Source organism: Heloderma suspectum, chromosome 4 (genome assembly GCF_057233095.1).
Source record: "Heloderma suspectum isolate Gila_16-S chromosome 4, 16-S_ref, whole genome shotgun sequence".
Taxonomy (NCBI): domain Eukaryota; kingdom Metazoa; phylum Chordata; class Lepidosauria; order Squamata; family Helodermatidae; genus Heloderma; species Heloderma suspectum.
Genome location: NC_139461.1, coordinates 180,346,890 through 180,363,282, shown reverse-complemented (window position 1 = coordinate 180,363,282; position 16,393 = coordinate 180,346,890). Strand labels below are relative to the sequence as shown.

Genomic DNA, 16,393 nt, shown 5'->3' with positions numbered 1-16,393 from the left:
GAATTCTCTGACATCCCTACTTCACTCCCTTCTTGCAGGGGCCCTTGAAAAATCACCCCCAAATGGGCATCTTTTTTTGTAGCCTGTTAAAGCTGGCATAGCTAGGGAACTCTTCAGCTTAGTCCTCAATAATCAATATTTTAAAAAGGATTCAAATCTTTAATGCAGTACACAACACAGCCGAACAATTTGATGGGACACACATTGTGTGTGTGTTTTACTGGTACCTGGAAATGTCCTACATATTGGGTCTGGTGGACCTAGGGATGTATGAATTGTGTACCTTCCATGCTGCTTGACTTCTGCAGTTTGCATCCAGTGCTCCGTTCCACTGTTCACAAGCCCCTGGAATTCTCCTCTTTTTTTTCTGCTCCGAAAATTATGTAGATAAATCCGTACCGACAAACGTAATTCCTGTGCCCAGCTGCCTCCATGAGTCTGCATAACGTCTGTAAGAACCGCTATTTTTCATAAATATTTACATATTTTTTCCCCCTGCCCTGACATGCAGTAATCACTTTCAGCCAAAACACTTCCTCTTCCTTGTTGGGGCTTCCCAAAGGAAGGCTGTCTTAGGTGTGTCTGAGAGATAAACTATTTGTTTAAAGCAACAGTGTTTTAAAGAAAGACAAAACCATTTAAAATGACCATGCCAGTCCTGGGGCTTAGCAGGGAGAATAATACATCGTGCAGGGCTCCAGGACCTTTTTCTTTCTTTAAAACAGTGTTACTTTAAACAAATAGTTTCTCTTTCTCTCAGGCACAACTAAGACAGCCTTCTGTTGGAAAGCCCCTAGGAAGAGGAAGTGTTTTGGCTGAAAGTAAACTCCCCAGCAGAGAAGGAGGATTTCAATTTTAAAAGAACACTCACAAACAAGGTGGTAAGCACAATTCATTTTTTTTAAAAAAACCTTACGTATTTATTATCATAATATTACTATACTGCATTTTTATTTATGAAAATTCCGTGACTCCTTGCGAACGACAACAGAAAAGCCACATGACTGCTGGCTCCGCAGGACTTCGTGGTGCCATTCCATAGAGGATTCCATGGCACAGACTGAAGGGAATTCGATCCCATTTCAGTCCGTGGTGGAATTCTCTGACATCCCTAGGTGGACCTCACTAGGGAGGGTATTCAAAGGATTCACAAAGAAGGCCCATTGCTATGAGCCTCAAATCTAAGCTTAAAAGAGCTGGTTCAAGGAGAAAAGTCTCTCCCAAAATGAGCTCGGTAAATAAGTCATAGGGTTGACCTCCTATCATATCACAATTTTTGGAATGTTCCCTCAACATTAAAATATGGAAAACCACTAGTCTTATGATAATATCCTAAAAAAGCTAAACCCCATGACTTATTGATTGGCTGAGGAATCCTTGACCATCACAGAAATTCTGGGAAGTGTTCTAGGGTGCATATGGTTCATGTGGGTCTGTGGCTGTTGGGCCTCATTACATTGTATATAAACTAAGACAGAATCCTACAATGCACCTCACTTGCAGCTTTATATTGCAGGACAGTAGCAGTAGACAACCCACCATTACTGATCTTCTCATTGGAAAACTCCCTGGCTCCCTGGCTGGAATACATTTGAAAACCATACATCCATATGAACGGGCATTTTCCATTGACTTCTTCTAGTGATAAAGCAAAGAGAAAAATCCTTTCCTCTTCCGAAGTAGCTACTAAGTATATACTATGATTAATAGTGATCTTTTCCCTTTTTTCCATGATACTTATTCCCCATTTACTCCTAGCTCTGCAATATTGTGAAGCATAAAGGTGTCAATTCTGGTTTGAAATAGGCCACTTTTTTACCATGTCAAGAATAAAAGGAGCTGTGTCACATAGTCTCTGCAGAGACCATGTCATACCTTTATAATGCCAAATTATGATGGCCAGACAAATTTATACAAGCCCTGTGAAGCTATCTTTCCTTTCCCCAATAGGAAGAGGTCACATTACTCATATGAAAACTACTGAAATATGCTGGGTTGTATGGAAACATATCATCTCATGTCAAAATGTAAAACTCAAGCTCTGCAATTTCAAGCACAAGGATGATTTTGTGATAGGACAAAGTCACCTGCACTGTTTAGTAGCAAATCCCATTGTGAAAACAAAGTCTTTCATCCATGCCACCCATACTGGTTTTATAGGAGTCTCTTACCAATTACTGGTTGTAGCTGCCAGTGTGGTATTGGCAGCCACACCAGTTACACCGATTTTCGCCCTCATTTCAGACGTATTCATTCATATGCCTAGCTAGCGATACACCTAGTGGATGTGGAAAGGAAAAGAGCCTAGAAAAAAACGATAAAAACTGACTAAACCTAGAGGGTCAAGAAAGAACTAGTATAGAGATTTGATTCCCATTTCAATTAGGGCCAGGACTAGCACCAGACCTGGTATCCTTGGGCAGCTGCTGGAGGCCCAGTGCCCAGGGAAGGCCCAGTGCTGATCCCTGCCCAGGTTCCCCTTCATTTATGTATTTTTCTGTTGCAGTGCTTCAGGCTGTGTCTGGTTGCCAATTTAATTTCTCACAATGCCCCAGAGAGATGGAAGAATTGTGGGAAATTAAAATGGAAGCCCCAGCCATCCACTGCTGTTTGGAATGCTGTTGCTGCCCACCACTGCTGTCATGTAAGCCTGCTAGGGCTCACCAACAGAAGACGAGATCACCAGAGCAATCACCATTGCTAGGGATGGTGAGGGCGGCTGATTGGGTCTGGGAGTCTGATGGACTCCCCCCTGTCCATGCTCCTGAGCTGTGTCTGTGAAGCCCCTGCCCCTGCTCAAACCCCCCCCCCCACACACTTGCCAAGCCACCCGCACTCACCAGGGACTCATCTGCAAGTGCCAGAAGTGCCATTTCAAGAAAAAAATGGCAATCACAAAATATGTGCACATCTAGACTTCTGCAAAATGGAGCCATGAATGCCCCATATATGCAAGATTATGGATGCCTTATGGGGCTACGTTTTTGCAGACTGAGCCAGCAGGCAGAGATGAGACACAAGAGCTGGATTGAATAAAGGGCCACATTTATTAAATCTTATCCAAAAGATCTGCAGAGGGGATGAATATGTGGGATTAACCAAACCCAGAATCCTATAGGTGCCTGGCTTAATATTTATTTAGGCAAGCCTAGGGATGTACGGACTGTGTAAAATCTGCTCCATCTGTGTTTCACAGATTGTCAGGTGCCTTTTGTTCCATTGTCCACCCACAGATGGATGCGAATGTTTTTTTTGTCATGCGGAAAAATACGCAAATAATTACGTAAGTATTTACGTACGTATTTACATAATTTACCTCAGTATGTAACTTTTAGCATGTTGTCCCCCATTCCTTTCAATGTTTTCTCAGCAGAAACGTATGCATTTTCCTGAGGATTTATATGCATAAATTTCAGGAAAGTAAAAGAATAGTCCCCGGACTTCGCATGGACTGAAGGGGTCACTCTGCAGTGGATTCCGCAGGTCGGATTCTTAGAAATTTGAGCTCATTTTAGTCCATCTCGACTTTCTCCAGCATCCCTAGGCATGCCTTACCTTGACCCAACTGTTGGGTGGAGAGAAATCCCCACCCTAACTCTAAGGCCACACGTCAGCTGGTGTGGAAGGTGGGCCTTTCTGAATAATTCCCTCAAAGTACCACACAATTCTGAGTGAATGATACAGATTAGCCCTAGAGCAGCAGGTTTCAGGAATGGCCAATCACCTTAAAGATGACTCAGGCTGCTCACCTAATCATGCACCTATCTTGACCCAACCCCACATCTCTGTCACAGAAGGGGGACAAGGATCCTTAGTCCCTCTGCTAGCCTAGAAGCAGAGCTGCCTTAAATAAAGCATGCCCTACCCCCTCCACGATGTCAGCATATGAGCAAAAGGCTGGATGTACCTGATCTTGTCTGATCTCAGAAGCTAAGCAGGGTCAGCCCTGGTTAGTACTTGGATGGGAGACTGCCTAGGAATCAGGCTTCCTGCATTGAGCAGGGGGTTGGACTCGATGGTCTTAGGCCCCTTCCAACCCTATGATTCTATGATAATGTGGGTCCACACAATGCACGTGATGTAGCCCCACCTCTCTGTGGCTGGCTGGCTGGCAAAGACATTCCCACCCAGACCTTGGCATTCCCAGTGGGGAACACATATGTAACTGGACACAAAGCAACACCACAGGTGATGCATTTACAGTCAACTAGGTATTCTACTTTCAAATAATGCAGCCTTTTTCAACTTTGGGTGTCCGGATACTGTTGGCCTACAACTTCCATCATCTGTCACTATTGGCCATCCTGGCTGGGGGAGATGGGAGTTGTACTGGGGACTGAACATTGGGAAAAGCTTACATTCTAATATTTCCTGGGTCCATCAGTATCATGCCATTAACATTGGTGCATCACCGCTCTTCCAAGCTGTATTTGACAAGGTGGTCATCTAATGTCCACTGAATTATCCTTGCTTAGAGCTCATACCTTTGCCCCACTGCTTTATGAGTGGAGTTACAGGAGAGGGAGGACTGGGAAATTCACAAGAGCCTAGAGGGATTGTCAATAAGCTCCTGAGATCAATTTTACACCTGCACCCCCCTGTCCAGCAGTGTTTTTAAGACCAGAAGTCAGGGAATTATCTCTGGCATCAAAGGCACTTCAGTAAGCCCTGCTGTATTGCCTTAACATTCAATACATGGAGGATGACAGATTGCCTTGCCTTTGCTTTCAAGAACAGATGGTTGAGAAGGATGTATTGAAGGACTCATGGTCATTAATACTTAGCCAATGTATTTTGTGCCATGTTCTTTCCCAAGTGGAGCTAGTAGGTAAGGCTTTATGTGCTACTAAAACATTGACTACATCTAGAATCCAGGATATAGTGGCTTCATAGGGTTGGATCGCATTTGTGCTAATTTCCAAAAAGAAAAGACAAAAAAAAACCTGAAGGACCATCTTAGGGGTTGGTTCACACACATCTCTGTGCATACTCACAGCCAAATATATGTGCTGCCTCCTACTTAGGTTATATGCAATGTTAGTCTTGCTTAGAGTAGTGAAATGAATGGGACTTCAGTTACACTAACATTGTATATAACTAGGGGTGGACGAAAGTCACTTACCTGTCGTCGAAGCTTGTTCATGGTGGGGGGGAGGCGCTTCGCTGCTCCCCCAGCGAAGTTCAGGCCGGGGGGGGAGGCTTCCCGCCTCGCCCGGCCGAAATTCAGGCCAGGGAGGAGGCGCCTCGCCTCGCCCGGCCGCGAAATCCAAAGTTAAAAAAAAAAAAAGCCCCCGTGATAGGCTACGTGACGATTCACGTAGCCTATCATGGCTAGATCTGCAAATTCAGCCGTGATAGGCTACGTTAATCGTCACGTAGCCTATCACGGGTGACTTAAAAAAAAAAAAGCGCGTACGCTAATGGCGGCCCCCATAGGGAGCCGCCATTCACTTTCCTTATTTGGTCACTGTAGTCTACATAAAGATTTACGTAGACTACAGAGACCAAATAAGGAATGGGAATGGCGGCTCCCTATGGGGGCCGCCATTATCCGTACGCGCTTTTTTTTTTAAAGTCACCCGTGATAGGCTATGTGACGATTTACGTAGCCTATCACGGCTGACTTTGCAAATCTAGCCATGATAGGCTACGTGAATCGTCACGTAGCCTATCACGGGGGCGTTTTTTTTTCTTTTATTGGAATGGCGGCGGCGGCAGCCGGTCAAAAGACCGACTGCTGCTCCCACCCCGCATGAACACCTGCTGAACCGCCGGCCAGACCCGCCGCCGGGAGGGACATTCGGCAAAGGTAAGTCCCGTCCCGGGGGGGTGCGGGGTGCGGGGAGGTGCGGAGGATTTCTCCCCAAAACTTGTTCGGCGGGCCGAACACGTTGGCGCTCGGCCCGCCGAAGTTTCGGGGAGAAATTCTCCGCCATCCCTATCGTAGGGATGTACGAAAGTCACTTACCTTGAACGAAATTTGATTTGCAGTGGGAGGGAGGCGCTCCGTCCCTCCCCCCTGAAATTCTGGCCGGGGGGGAGGTGCTCTGTCCCTCCCCCCTGAAATTCTGGCCTGGGGGGAGGCGCTCCGTCCCTCCCCCCCGAAATTCTGGCCGGGGGGGAGGTGCTCTGTCCCTCCCCCCTGAAATTCTGGCCTGGAGGGAGGCGCTCCGTCCCTCCCCCCCAAAATTCTGGCCAGGGGGGAGGCACTCCGTCCCTGCCCCCCAAATTCTGGCCTGGGGGGGAGGTGCTCTGTCCCTCCACCCCCGAATCCTGGCGGGCCAGGCCGCAAATAGGGGTGGACGAAAGTCACTTACCTGTCGTCGAAGGCCGTTCGCGGTGGGGGGGAGGCGCTTCGCTGCTCCCCCCACGAAGTTCAGGCCAGGGGGGGAGGCTTCCCGCCTTGCCCAGCCGAAATTCAGGCCGGGGGGGAGGCTTCCCGCCTCACCTGGCCGAAATTCAGGCCGGGGAGGAGGCGCCTCGCCTCGGCCGGCTGCGAACGCGAAAGTAAAGAAAAAGAAAAGAAAACGCCCCCTGATAGGCTACGTGACGATTCACGTAGCCTATCATGGCTAGATCTGCAAAGTCAGCCATAATAGGCTACGTGAATCATCACGTAGCCTATCACGGGTGACTTAAAAAAAAAAAAGCGCGTACGCGAATGGCGGCCCCCATAGGGAGCCGCCATTCGCGTTCCTTATTTAGTCGCTGTAGTCTACGTAAATGTTTACGTAGACTACAGCGAAAATAAGGGCAACGCAAATAGCGTTGCCCTTATTTTTGCCCTTATTTTCGCCGTAGTCTACGTAAACATTTACGTAGACTACAGCGACCAAATAAGGAACGGGAATGGTGGCTCCCTATGGGGGCCGCCATTATCCGTACACTCTTTTTTTCTTTTTTTTTTCAAAGTCACCCGTGATAGGCTACGTGACGATTCACGTAGTCTATCACGGCTGACTTTGCAAATCTAGCCGTGATAGGCTACGTGAATCGTCACGTAGCCTATCAGGGGGCGTTTTTTTTTTCTTTCATTGTAATGGCGGCGGCGGCAGCTGGTCGAAAGACCGGCTGCCGCTCCCGCCTCGCTCGAACACCCGCCGAACTGCCGGCCGGACCCACCACCGGGAGGGACATTTGGTGAAGGTAAGTCCCGTCCCGGGGGGGGTGCGGGGGGTGGGGGGTGCGGAGGATTTCTCCCTGAAACTTGTTCGGGGGGCCGAACACGTTGGCGCTCGGCCCCCAAAAGTTTCGGGGAGAAATTCTCCGCCATCCCTAGCTGCAAATGGCGGCGGTTGTAGCCACCGCCGTTTTCGTCCCTGCAGTCAGCCGTGATAGGCTATGTTAATGTTTACGTAGCCTATCACGGCTGAGTAAAAAAACAAAAATAAAAAACCGTGTGTACGCAAATGGCAGTGCCCATGGGCGCCGCCATTTGCATACGCATGGTTTTTTTTTTACTCAGCCATGATAGGCTACGTAAACATTTATGCAGCCTATCACGGTATTTTTTAAAAATCTAGCCATGATAGGCTACATAAATCTTTACATAGCCTATCACGTTTTTTGGTGTTTTTTTTTTACTGGAAATGGCGGCGGCAGCAGCCAGTCGGAAGACCGGCCACCGCAGCCGCCACCGCCGCACCGCCGCCGGAGCCGCCACCGCCAGGAAGATTCGCCCAAGGTAAGTCCCATCCCGGGGCGGGCAGGGGGTGGCAGACTGTTTCGCCACCAATTTCGGGGGGCCGAATGCACTGACATTCGGCCTCCCTGAGATTCGTGGCGAAATTCTCTGATACCCCTAATTGACTGGTGGTTTGCCAACCTGAGTTACCTAGGCACAAGTTTATGGAGAGCAGGTAATTTTCCATGGTTTCAGTGTCACTCTCTTTGCCAGCAAATGGGCATAAACAACACAAACCCTTTGTCCATTCATAAAATTGAATGGCGCATGGATTGGAATTTCAAGGGCAGTTTCTGTCTTTGTACAATCCTTTATGAAATGACCTGATCCTTACTGCTCAAACTAAAGTGTGGATTGGAACATCGCTATCCACCAGATTCCTCAGTTCTCTTTTGTGGGTTGCAACACCATTTTCAGCAGTTTAAAGACATCAAAATACAAATTGAAATAAGAATTTTGAGAGGAAAAAATGCATTAAAATATAATGTGAATATTTGACATATTTTTTTAAATGCAGATTAATGCAGAAATGAAATGGAATGATAGGTAAAAACATGTGAAAGTGATGTGTACCAGAAATAATAAAAAAGTGATTTGCCCATCCCTAGTTTCCCCAGTGAGAATAACAACAACAACAACAACAAAAATATCGAGGAAAGGTAGTTGAACATTACTTATTTATTTATACCATGCTTTTGTAAAATAAAAATAGAAAGTGCTGAGAGCATCAACAATCAAGTCAACCATATGCAAAATACATTCTAACTTGTTTACACAAACCTGCAGTGAAATTAAATATTAGAAGGATTTCCAAAAGAACTCTATAATTCATCTCAAAAATAAAAGTAGCAATTACTTGGCATCTGAATTAGTTCAAAAGAGCCTAGATGTCTCTGGTGAATAAGAATCCCATCTCCAGGTGACTAAGTGGAGAAGCTTTTGCAAAGTGAAAGAGAGATTTCTTTTTTACATTTGAACTGTCAATGTACCACATAGACTAGCATCAGAGGAGAGATGGGCTAGTAAAAATTCCTATGGGTAACTAATTTTTGAGCATGTATTTTCAAGGCTATAGTACAAGAGCCTAATCAAGGATGCAGCAATTTGCTTGTCTGGCTGTCATTTGATATAACAGGAAGGTAACCTTTGCCTCTTATCATATGGATTATTTTCCACATTAGCCTGGAAGCATTAAGACATGAAACAAAATGGTTATAAACCCGTATTTTTAGTGTCATCAATAATTTCTCAGGTACACTGGTTACCAGTAACAAGCTCACTGCATCCACTGTTCACTTCCATACATTTTATTTTTTACTCACAGCAAAACATAGGTAACAAAAACATTTCTATCCATTTTATCAGTTCTAGTGGTGTGTGTGTGTGTGTGTGTGTGTGTGTGTGTAGAGAATAGCTCCTCCATTGATTACAGTTCAAGGACAGCTTCACTCAGATAGAATATTGCATTATTATAATTGGTAACCATTTCATTATGTTCCTCCAGATACTTCTTCCAAAGGAAATGCATACAACACAAGGATCAAGGGCATAATTTTCTTTTGAACAATATGAAATCACATCCAAGGCTGAGCGCTCAGAAAATGCAGAACTCATATATTTGCCCCTTTGCAAAATTTTGTTCTTCATAAATCACCCTTTATGAAACACAGTTCCTGTAAGAGCAATTACCGATAACTCAGAAAATAAATGATACACAAACAGATAGTACATTTTGTAATAAACATAATGGTTTAAACTGAATCAAAGCAATATAACATACTGTATGATACCCTTTCCTGGCCTTCACTCTGGAGAGCCATTCTGGCTTGTTCTTGGGCGGGGGGAGGGGATAGGGGAGGAGTGGGGGAGGCAATACACAGAAAAACTCAATGTATACTTGAAATCTCTAGATTTAAAAAAGAAAAGAAAAAGAAGTCTCAATTGTCTGGAAGTGCTAACTCATTTGCAAGTGTGATGGAGGGTGATAGTTTACAACTTGAACTCTGGAAGGAATCCATCTGCTCTCCCCATTATTTTATAGTATAATACATATGCTTAGCTCTCCCCATGCCAAACAATGCAAGTTCCTTGCTTGAAATTAGATGTGCCACACCAAAGGGGCTGGGTGAACACCAGATGACCTGCCCCACCCCCGCGAGATTCTACTACGTAGCAGCACTGAGCAATTATTGAGGAGCAGATGCAGGGTTTGGGTATTTTTTAAAAATTTATTAATTTAGAACAGTATTTAAATACGTTATTTAATTAATTTATTTAAAACATTTCTTCAGTTTGGGTATCCGTCCATCAAAATTGCCAAGTAATCAGAAATTCTCTGGCCTGGTTAAAAATCCATTCTTCTGGCCCATTACAAGAACAGAAGGAAATAAAGCCAGAGCAAAAACAAAACAAGCACAGTATAGTCAGTATTTTTACTAATATAAAATACCCCTAATTGACTGGGACCTAAAGGATCAGGTTCGTAGTTTGGGGGTGCTCTTGGATCCAGAACTGTCACTTGAGGCACAGGTGAACTCAGTGGCACGGAGCACTTTTTATCAGCTTAGGCTGGTATACCAACTACACCCTTATCTGGACAGAGATAGCCTAGCTACAGTTATCCATGCTCTGATAACTTCTCGTCTGGATTACTGCAATGCGTTATACGTGGGGCTGCCTTTGAAAACGGTCCGGAAACTTCAGCTGGTCCAAAATAGGGCAGCAAGATTGTTAACAGGGAGTGGCCTGCGAGCTCATATTACACCAGTACTTTTCCAGCTGCACTGGCTGCCAGTCCATTTCCGGGCCCGATTCAAAGTGCTGGTGTTAACATTCAAAGCCCTTAACGGCTTGGGGCCAGGTTACCTGAAGGATCGCCTCCTCCCATATGTGCCTGCCCGGACCTTAAGATCATCATCAGCGGCCCTTCTCCGTGAGCCCCTGCCAAAGGAAGTGAGGCGGGTGGCTACTAGGAGGAGGGCTTTTTCTGTTGTGGCACCCCAGCTCTGGAATGAGCTCCCTAGTGAGGTTCGCCTGGCGCCTACATTGTACTCTTTTCGGCGCCAGGTGAAGACCTTTTTATTTTCCCAGGCATTTTAGCTTTCTAAATTTTTATCTTTGCTGTTTTAAATCTGTATTTTAAACTCCTGTACTGCTGCTAGGTTTTATTGTGGTTGTATTGTTATATTGTGGTTTTAATGTTCTATATATTTTAAATTGTTTTATTGTGTGTTGTTTGGTTTTAGTTTTTGTGAACTGCCCAGAGAGCTTCGGCTATTGGGCGGTATAGAAATAAATAAATAAATAAATAAATAAATTATATGCATAGTTCCTTTGTACTGAATCCAACATTTCACAAACAGAGTTCTGCCTGCACAACAGGAGTTTCCCTTCCCATGCTCCCCCATGCGTACACCCCCCAAATCTGATCCAGAGTGTCCCCCAACTCTCTTGAGAAGATTTGGATGGGTTCAGGGGGCTGCAGGGCAGAAGGGTAATTCAATGCACCAGCAGTGCCCATTACACTAGCAGAAGGTCACCACTGGATATAACCTCTGGGCTGGAAATAGTCATGTCGAGTATGTGTTTGTTGCCCAAAATGGCAAACCCCAGGATGAATTCCCTGTATTCTTCTCCCTGTAATGCATAGCTATATGATGCATGACTTATTAGTGCCACATCATACGTTTCCTTGCTTCTGAACCACATTGGTTGCCACTGGGACAGGAAATCCATGTCCATAATTACACGTTATAGGCAAAGAAAAAGATGGTACACTACAGAGAGTGTTTTCTTCACATGCTCAAAAATAATCTGCCATTACATTGATTTTTTAAAAGGTTTCACATGCCAGAAGAGAAAGGCATTCTAAACAAGCCTAGAAACACTTTTTCCCTTAGAACATGTTTAATCACACAACTACATTCTAAGGGAAAAGGCATTCTGCAGGTGCTCAGAGACACAGTCCGTGAAGCCAGATTTTTTTTTTTTAAATATGGGCGTTATTCCCACACCAAGTTCGAAAACTTTAGAAAACATTTGTGTGCTTCATTGTGTGTGTGTGTGTGTGTGTGTGTGTGTGTAACCTTGCAAAATAGTCTCTTGGTGGATCCACAGAGATGAATAATTCTTTTTAGAAAAGGAACAGAAGGATTTTAAATGAAGATAACAAAGAATGTTGGTCATCTCTGTGAGTGGAAACAAGGGGAAGGGTGGGGCTGGGGAGGGGGGCAGTAAGACCTGGACTGAGAAAAAAGTAAAATAAAAGGAAAAGCGACCCATCTCTGTCTGGCTCTGATATTGATGGCCAGTTGCCCACCTTCATCCAGCCTGCATTCCATCTGCATCCAGGCCACATAAAGACTCTGACACTAGCCTGAAGGGAAAGACTGATAAAGTGGCCATTACACAAGAATGCCCTAATTACAGCCAGAAGGATGGCTACTCCAAAGGATTTAGAACTGTCCTGTTTTACCTTTCGGTTATGTGCTTACTCCACTTTCCTGAGTAACGAAAATACAGGGATAGCCACATTCAGGATTTGCTTCTGCCACGTTGTAATGGGACTGGGGATGGATGGATCAGTCTATTTCTGGTTGGTGTCATTTGTCAACTGGCTTTTCTGCACGAGGCATTTATTGTGCACTCATCATTCCCTGCTCATGGTTGTCTATGGGTTCTTTAGATTAATTTTGCGTTTGTGTCTACCCAGAACTTTCAGTGGGGGTTTTAACTGTGAAAGCAAAAGAAAGCAAGGTTTCCTCTTGTGTATTTGTGCTATTCTGCTATACCACAGTGCCACCTAAAGGTTATGTAGTAGAAAAACAGGAAAGTAGGGATGTCAGAGAATTTCGCCACGAATCCCAGGGAGGCCGAATGCCAGCGCATTCAGCCCCCGAAATCGGTGGCAGAACGGTCTGCCTCCCCACCCCCCCGGGACGGGACTTACCTTGGGCGGATCTTCCTGGTGGCGGCGGCGGCTCTGGTGGCAGTTTGGCGGCGCCGTGGCGGCGGTTCAGCGGCGGTTTGGCGGCGGCAGCTGCGGCGGCCGGTCTTCCGACCGACTGCCACCGCCACCATTTCCAGTTAAAAACAAAACAAAACAAAAAAATGTGATAGGCTACGTAAAGATTTATGTAGCCTATCATGGCTAGATTTTTAAAAAACACCGTGATAGGCTACATAAATGTTTACATAGCCTATCACGGCTGATTTAAAAGAAAAAGAAAAACTGTGCGTACGCTAATGGCGGCGCCCATGGGCACCGCCATTTGCGTTCCTTATTTTGGCATGTCTTAGTCTACGTAAACGTTTACGTAGACTAAGACGGCGAAAATAAGGGGAACGCAAATAGCATAGCGTCTTCGCTATTTGCGTATGCACGTGTTTTGTTTTGTTTTAAATCAGCCGTGATAGGCTACGTAAACATTTACGTAGCCTATCACGGCTGACTGCTGGGATGCAAACAGTGGCAGCTACGCAGAATCCCTACGGAGCGGAGCCGTCCGGCCAGAATTTCGGGGGGGGGAGGGACGGAGCGCCTCCCCCCCGGCCAGAATTTTGGGGGGAGGGACGGAGCGCCTCCCCCTCCCCCTCGAATCAATTTCGCTAAAAGGTAAGTGACTTTCGTACATCCCTACAGGAAAGGAAATGCTCCTTATCTAGTGCTCTGATCTCCATTCCGTAATGAAACCAAAAGTAGAAGTAGCCAATTAAAAGCCAATTAACAGACTTCCATATAAAAGCTCAGTGTGTGCCATCCCATTTCTTCATCAATTCGCACATTTAAACACCAAAAATCTCCATAAATATCTTTAAATTCATATTTTTGAAGCATTTTCTCACATCCCTCCCCAATCAGCAACAAAGACAGGAGCCACGTTCTAATGGGCACAACTTTATAAGAGAATCTGCAAGGAGGGAAACCAGCTAACTTCACACTAACAACCATGCAGTGCAGGCTCCTGTTTATCAAGGGAGCAGGAAGGTTGCAACTGCCACTGCCAACCAGCAGAGGGCAACTGCAGCGCAGCCTGGCTCTGAGTCCTGAGTAGGGGTGTACGAAACCCTGCTTACCTGGCTATGCTGGGTTCCACAGGTGGGGGGAGGCGATCTGCTCCTCCCCCAGAATCCTCAATGGGGGGGGAGGTGATCCGTTCCTCCCCCTCAGAATCCTGCCTGGCTGGCTGTGCTCCACGGCCAGGCTGCAGAGCCGCCAGCTGGGCCAGCCCTCAGAGGGGCCTCCAGCCACTGCCGGGCTGGTGTGGACGCAAATGGCGTCCTGTGTAGAGAACGCCATTTGCATCCCTACGCCAGCCCGTGATAGGCTACATAAATATTTACATAGCCTATCACGGTTAAAGCAGGGATGCAAATGGCATCCCCTACGCCATTTGCATTCCCGTTTAGCCATGATAGGCTATGTAAATATTTACGTAGCCTATCACGGCAAAAAAAAAGGGAACGCAAATGGTGGGAGCTACGGCGGCTGCCATTTGCTTTCCCTTTTTTAGCTGTGATAGGCTACGTAAATATTTATGTAGCCTATCATGGTGAAAAAGGGAATGCTAATGGCGGCCATCATAGCTGCCACCATTTGCGTTCCCTTTTTTTTTGCCATGATAGGCTACGTAAATATTTATGTAGCCTATCACAGCCTCCGCAGGGACGCAAATGGCATCCCTGCATTAACTAGACATGATAGGCTAAGTAAGTATTTATCTAGACTATCATGGCCATTTGAAAGACGTGAATGGCAGCTGCAGACGCGGCCGCCATTCGAGGAGCACCGGAATGGCTGAACAAGGTAGGCTCCGTTCTGGGCCCATTTCATGGGGTGGGGGGGGCTTTGTTCCACCATGATTTCGGGGGGCTAAATGTGCTGGCATTTGGCCTCACTGAGATCCATGGCGGAATTCTCCGCCATGCCTAGTCCAGAGTAGGGATGTACGAAAGTCACTTACCTTTCCGTGATTCTGTTCATGGTGGGGGGGAGGCATTCCGTCCCTCCCCCCAGAATCCTCGACAGGGGGGAAGGCGATCTGGTCCTCCCCCCCCGGAATCCTCAACAGCTGGCTGTGCTCCGCGGTGTTTCCGTGGAGCAGCCGGCCAGGACCAGGCCAGGGCCATCCGCAGCTGGATTTCCGGCCACGGAGGGCTCCGGATTAAAAAACAACAACAACATGTACGCACATGGTGGTGGCTACAGCCGCCGCCATTTGCATTCCTTATTTTTGGCCATCTTAGTCTACGTAAATATTTATGTAGACTATTACAGCGAAAATAAAGGGGAACACAAATAGTGTAGTGGGCCCTATTTGCATCCCTTTTTGATTCGCCGTTTTAGCCTACGTAAATATTTACGTAGGCTGAAACGGCGAATCAAAAAGGGACGCAAATAGCACCCACTACGCTATTTGCGTGCCCTTTATTTTTGCAATAGTCTACGTAAATATTTACATAGACTAAGACGCCGAAAAATAAGGAACGCAAATGGTGGCGGCTGTAGCCACCGCCATTTGTGTACGCCATTTTTTTTTTAAAACCGGGATGTGATAGGCTATGTAAGTCTTTACATAGCCTATCACATCTCTGTTAAAAAGAAAAAAAAACCAGGCGATCAGACTGCAAATGGCGGTGGTGGCAGTCGGTCGGAAGACCAGCCGCCGCAGCCGCCACCGAAGCCGCCGCTGCCGCCTGGAAGATCCGCCCCAGGTAAGTCTCATCCTGGGGGGGGGATCCATGGGGGGGCGGGGATGGCAGGTCATTCCGCCACAGATTTCGGGGGGCCGAATGCACTGGCATTCAGACTCACCGAGATCTGTGGCGGAATTCTCTGACATCCCTAGTCCTGAGTTGGGCCAGTGCCTCTTGAGCACTTGTCCTTGCCAGCACACAAAGCTGATGTATTGAGGAGGTCAAGGCAGTGGGAAGCCCCTGGAAATGATGCAGCAGTCTTAGCCCAAGAGCATCTGCCATTCCAAATCCACTCGTGACAGTGGTCAGCTGGATGGGCTGCCATTTCTCATCTGGATGCCTCTGGGTGCTCACCAAGGTAGCCTCCTCCTGAGTCCTTCCAGCCTGCACTGGATGCACCTGCTAGGCCAAATACTAACACCAGTTAGCTAGCTAAGACTTAACATTACCCACCTTTTGTGCAACAAGAAGTAGCTCACCCTCCCTCAAAAAACAAAGGTGCACTCTGGTTGCACACTGTGATGGCACCCCCAAAAATTGTACTTAGCCCCATAAACTGAGACTGGCTCTCCCTTGCTCTCACTCACAGAGTGGGTGGGCAGGCTGCCACTCCATGGAAATGCTGCTGTGTTGGGGGTGTGGCTGGGCTTTAAGGCCCAACACTAGCCAGCCCCCACTGGAGGGTTTCCCCACCTTGGGAAAAAGGCCTCTCCTAGGCTGAATCTGCACATAGCAGTTTAACAGTTATCATACTGCAGTGATAACTGTTGGTGCACAGGACACCAGTGGGCACCAAGAGTTATCCCTGCAGTATGATAACGGTATAACTGCCAAGTGTAGATTCAGCCCTAGTCTTCCTTTCTCTCCAAGGGGAGGTAGGGCAAATGCGCTCCTCCCCAACTAGCTGTCAGGACAGAGTGCCATTTATGGAAGCATTGCCTCTCAAAGTACACATTTCCTATGTATTTATGTATTTATTGCATTTATATCCCACCTTTTTTCCTCTTGTAAATA

General features: G+C 46.5%; 1 long non-coding RNA gene across 3 annotated transcripts; it reads left to right on the top strand.

The window, feature by feature from the left end:
- The first annotated feature begins 795 nt into the window (after window positions 1-795).
- Window positions 796-9,598, top strand: LOC146347813 (uncharacterized). Of its 3 annotated transcripts, XR_014790426.1 has the most exons (5): window positions 796-881; window positions 1,517-1,679; window positions 3,197-3,283; window positions 8,202-8,343; window positions 9,189-9,598. It is a non-coding gene; the product is annotated as an uncharacterized LOC146347813 (long non-coding RNA). The 3 variants fall into 3 exon arrangements; XR_014790427.1 differs by lacking the exon at window positions 8,202-8,343; XR_014790425.1 differs by lacking the exon at window positions 8,202-8,343 and having other exon boundaries at window positions 1,517-1,690.
- The last annotated feature ends 6,795 nt before the right edge of the window (window positions 9,599-16,393 follow it).